The sequence below is a fragment of the Lycium barbarum genome, chromosome 5, assembly GCF_019175385.1.
Source record: "Lycium barbarum isolate Lr01 chromosome 5, ASM1917538v2, whole genome shotgun sequence".
Classification (NCBI taxonomy): Eukaryota; Viridiplantae; Streptophyta; class Magnoliopsida; order Solanales; family Solanaceae; genus Lycium; species Lycium barbarum.
Window position 1 is genome coordinate 48,398,394 of NC_083341.1, and position 5,559 is coordinate 48,403,952.

At 34.0% G+C, this 5,559-nt stretch overlaps 1 long non-coding RNA gene across 1 annotated transcript; it reads right to left on the minus strand.

Moving 5' to 3' along the window:
* Positions 1-2,311: 2,311 nt before the first annotated feature.
* Positions 2,312-5,282, minus strand: LOC132642462 (uncharacterized). The gene is made up of 3 exons (XR_009583178.1): positions 5,161-5,282; positions 3,977-4,062; positions 2,312-2,655 (listed from the first exon to the last, which is right to left on the minus strand). It is a non-coding gene; the product is annotated as an uncharacterized LOC132642462 (long non-coding RNA).
* Positions 5,283-5,559: the final 277 nt, after the last annotated feature.

Below are 5,559 nucleotides of genomic sequence, written 5' to 3' on the forward strand. Positions count from 1 at the left end.
TGTAACCCTCTTAACTCATCTTATTCCATTCAATTCACATTGTTGAGTTGTTCTTCAGATTCATTATCTAGAAGCTAATAAAGATGGAAGTTTCCAACCTATGACGTTAAGTGGATAAAATGGTTAGCCTATGATTAAGTTATAAACACCTTTGATTAAACCTCTCATGCTTGTAAATCTAGAAAGACTACTAACCTAGATTCTCACCTAATTGCCTCTAATTTGTAAATGGGTTTCTACATTTATTCTTGAAAGGGGTTTTCTAAAGAAAGTGTAAAAAATAGTAACTTCAATGAGCTAGTAACTCCAAGTGGTTGGCATTAATTATGATTCTAGGAAAAAAGAATCACTTAACAATAAATGCATAGAACATCTAGTTCGAATCTTATTTTCGATTCGTTCTTAACAAATCTGAAACCTTGTACGACTATCCTTAAATGGAGATTCTTATTCCCTGGGGTCCCTTGATGTTGCAAGGCCCTTCGTTGTGGATTATGACGTAAAATGTGAATTTAAAGATCAACGGGATGTTTGTGACATATGTTCGGCCTTGAGGTATGTTACAACTTCCCTCTCTTGGTAGACTCCGGTTAGACTTTCATATACGAGTGTTAGATGAAATGGAGAATGCATGTATAGGATTTCGGAGATTGGGATAAATACTTAGATGGATAACGTATAAGAAGTAATGGTTATTATGTAGCACTAATATAGTTGGAGATTTATGATTACCTTATGGTGATACTTTGGTTAGTGAAGCATATGTTTAGATGATATTGTCGGAGAATGCATGTAAACCTTCGAGTATGAAGTTGGGTTGGATATTGTCATAGGTTGGGCCTTGTTGTATGATTTGGGAGATAGCTAGCCAGTTGTGTTGTTGACTTATCTTGATCTATTTACTTATTGACTCATTGTCGCATTGAGACATTCGGTATTCGTGACTAGTTATATATCATGACTATGATATTGAGGTATTTTAATTGATTGATATTGAGGTGAGGATTGTGATTCCACTGTGGCTTATTGTGTAGCCTTATTATTGATATTACTTTTGTGCCATTTGTGGTACTTCTTGGGATTGAATTGGTTGTTGATATTACAGCATCGTATTCATACTCATTTTCATGATACATTAATTTTGCATGGTTATGGTACTGATGATGATAAGTGAGAGAGAGTGTAGCCTCCGAGGTCATTGCTGGAGAGCATAAAAGAAAGATGAGAATCCGTGATCTGAGGTCATTAATTGGAGCGGAATGAGTGTACATTGCCCGATATTTCTTACTAGGAATGAATGAGTGCACGATGCCCAAGATTTCTTGCTGGGATCAAGAGAGTGCTCATGTTCCGAGGTCATTTTTCGGAGTGATTTCTACATGGACTTCGCGGTTCACCTATGGGTTGTGCTACCGAGATTTGATGTTCCATTGTCGGAGTACATATGTATGGTACATATGCATTCCATTCATCATATATATATTATTGCATTAAATTATACCTTTTGGTTTTTACTGTGATATTGTTGTGATATGATTGTTATGTACTAGTTCAGATTGGCTATACTGAGACTTGGCATAATTGGGATTAGTTTCTATAACTATAGGATGCAATCTTGGATTGGGAGAGTGTTGTGCTAGGTGACCTTAATATGGATGTGTATGAATTGCTAGGTTGGGTGAGTAATGAATACTAGAACAATGAGAGAAATTTTCTTTAAAACAAGAGTGAATATTGGAATGATACTTGACTGGTGATACTTGAGCATAATTGTCTATTGTCTAACAGATGAGCGATAAGGTGAGTGGTAATGTAGTTAAGGAAATGGATCCCTAAGGAATAGTTAATGGAAATAAGAACCATATATTTGTTGAAACAAGCGGTAGGTGATGCTACAACATTTTAGGCATTTAGCCAACCCAGAAAAGTGTGGCCTAAACTATCAAAAAGTGTGACCTTTAATCAAAGACAACACTTTTCGACTTTAGGCAACACTTTTCTGGGGGTGGCCTAAACTAGTGTAACCTTTGTTCTATGGCCAAACTTTTCAAGTGTGGCTTTAGTGGCCACACTTAAAAAGCGCGGCCTATAGTGTTCAAAGGCCACACTTGTACCAACTGATATGGCAACACTTTTCAAGACCTCAAACTACACTTTGAAGTATGGTCTTTTCTACCGTGTAGACCACACTTGCAAAGTGTGGCCGTTGCCACCTCTAAAGCAACATTTGTAAAGTGTAACTTAATCTAATGCATATTCCAGAATTTATAATCAATAAGCCACACTTTTAAAGCGTGACAATGTTGCGTAAGCTATGAAAATATTTATTCACCGTAATTATATTTTACATAAATCCAGTAACCAAATCATACATTAATATCCCGTTTAGATGAGGATCTCAAGCACTAAATTGGCTAATAAATAACTTAATAATAATAATCAAATGTATAAATTTGCAATAAACTTCGAAAGAACAACATGTCTTTTACTACACACTAATAAAGCAATATTTCAAGATGTGCACTAGAAATAACTTCCACAAAACTAAACATAAATTCAAACATCACAATTGTTCAAAAAGCCTTCATCATTCCCTTCCTTAAATCAAATTTACTTGTGGCCACTCCAATTCCAAATTGGATCATCCACATTTTCCTACACATTGAAAATGAAATTAAAAATTAGAAAGAAATAAATATACAGTATGTATTCATATAGTATCTTGAATAATAAAACACCATGGATTGAAATAATAATTAATCATGAAGAATTAACGGAGACTCATCAAAACTTGATGGCAAAGGATGGAAAAAATAGCTTTGATGCCATGAAGTGGAGCACTACACTGTTTTGGAGAAGAAGTTGTTCCACTGTTCATTCAGCCAAGTTATGTTTTTGTGAGATTGTATTCTGCCTTTCAAATATATATATATATATATATTTGTAAAATAAGATGAACATAAGAAAAAAAAAGACTTCTGTTAGAGAAGGATACAAATGTTGACAAAATGATGTTTTTAATCATGTTTTATAAATTTAAAGGATGTTTTAGTTAAGTGAAATATTATAAGGACGTAATGAAAATTGAGGTAAAACAAGAGGGGTGAATTTTGTCAAAAACTCAAAGGTTCGCAACTCCAGGGTTCACCTTAGTTCAGTTGTTCTCACAATGTTAGCAGTAGAACAAGGAAGAAAGTTGAATACTGAGAAAACCATCTTAAAGATTGAACATAACTCTGTCAAACCAACAACAACAAAAAAAAGTTCAGTTGTTCACTCTGCACATTCAAGTAACAAAATAAAAACCACAGCAGAAATTCAAACCAGCTTTTAAGCTTGAATGTTTTTTACCCACATCTCTCTAGAGATGAGCTAAAAAACAATACAGTTCTGTTAACCTAAAACTAGATAAAACTAAAGTTTTCTAGGTAATTTCTATACAATTCTGCACTTCCAAATTCTGTTTTCAAAGTTGTCAACTTCAATTTTGGAGATTTCAGTTCTAATTAGTTCAGTCACACTCTAGTTCTTTAACGGATAATGGAAAAAAGAAGAAAAATAATGGACAAACAGTGCAGGTATGTCAAACAGTCTACCTCTTCACCAATTCAATTTAATCCATGGTAGAAACTTCAACCACATAGGACCAGGAATGGGAACACAAAAATCGCATCAGCTATCCAATTGAATTCTCATTTCAAGCTGCAAATAACCTCATAGTAACAGTCCATTAAGCTACCTTAACTAACAAATACTGTACTTGGTAGTAAGTGAAAATTTCAAAGAACTCTTTAACAGGTGCTAACTTTCTTCTTTATTCAATTCTTTAAGAAGTAAATACACATTCCTATAAAAAGATTGAAAGATGACTTGTCATAAGGTTCTTGAACAAAAAGTTCACAAGATAAGATAAATGGATGTACCCTGCCAATATAAATTCGGCATTTCATTTTTTTGGGGATGTTAATATAAATACCTTAATTGGAGCATGAGCTGAGCCAGAAGAATTTGAAACAATATCAACTAAATTCGCAACTAATCGACTGTTGAATTTGGTGTGGCCTGAGTAGAAATTCAAAAGCAATCATATGATTCACTCTAATAATAGGTTAATGACTGAAGCAATTGCATTTATAAAGTTACGTGTACTTGAAAAGCAATCAAATAATCTATTGAGGGGGGAAATCTTGAATGATGAATACTGCATAACTAAACCTTCCACTAACACTTTTTGCTGAGTGAGGAAAGAAGAAAAGGACTTCTCAAAAGCTTAGTCTACATGATGACAACCAAAAAAAGGATTCATTTAATCTCTAGGCAGCTAAAAGATTTACTATAATATATAAGTGGTTAACCTACGCTCATGGACTTAAAGGAGATGATGATATACTGCCTTTTATGCACTAAGGAAGAAATTAAAAATCATTAGCATCCTTTGTATTCATGAGCACCATGATTGCAGATACTGGTTATTACCAAATGCAAATCCATAAAGGGAAGTAGAAAAAGACGGATCTTCTCACCTCAGTTTGACATTTCGAATCAAAGAAGCACAAGAATTCCAACTTAACCAATCAGCTTAAAAATGAATAAGCACAGGTATGCAATTTACTTCTTTGATGAAAAGACTACAAGCATTATTTTTGTTCCTATATTCATAAAATAGGAAACAAGTGTAGGTTTAAGATTTTAGCTCAGAGCCAGATAGTCTGCAACTATGGCACCAAAAAGTAGATATGAATTGCAAAGCTATTGGCCCAAAACTTCCCATTTCTCAAAATACATCAGATCCTGGGATTAAATTAACTTTGCTTGTTTCAACGTTCAACAATGAGTGATATGTGATTTGCGACTGTATATCTACATAAAAATAAAGTGTTTGTAAGGTTTCCTTGTTGTCTCATATTGTGCCTCGCCAAAAGAACTTTTTAGAACACACACTACATAAATGAAAGTAGAAGGACTAGGCACTCTCTGAATGAAATATATACTGAGTAGTTTATACGTCACTTTAGACAATGATCTTGGTCTAGCTCGTGGCTTATCAAGTAACTTGCAGTGAGTTTAATGGAATTCATTGCTTTTGACTGAAAACAGTGTACTTACATCAGTCCTAAGTAATTTCCATATCCTATGTGTAAGAATACAAGTAATACTTACATCATCGTTCTCTTTAGTTTCAGGTTTGAACCTTTTGACCTGTCACAAGCTGTAAAAGGAGAAGTCCAAAGCTATACAAATCAGAATTCTCTATGGCTCTTCCACTTTGTGAGTACTATGGGTATATTACAAACAAGAAATCATTGGTCAGGCATTTAGCTAGAAGATGAGGAAAGTGATTAATTTCAATTTATAGAAGTTAAGCGACTGAAACGTACTGAAGAACGAGCAACAACACTTACCCATTTCCATCACTATTTCCCATCAGAAATGCGCAGCTATCTAAATTTCATTTAAAAAAAATTAATGATAAATTTCCATAAGAAGTACAACAGCAAATGCAACTAACGAGCGGCAGCAACACATTTTCTGAATCCTGAAAACTAGAATACACTATTT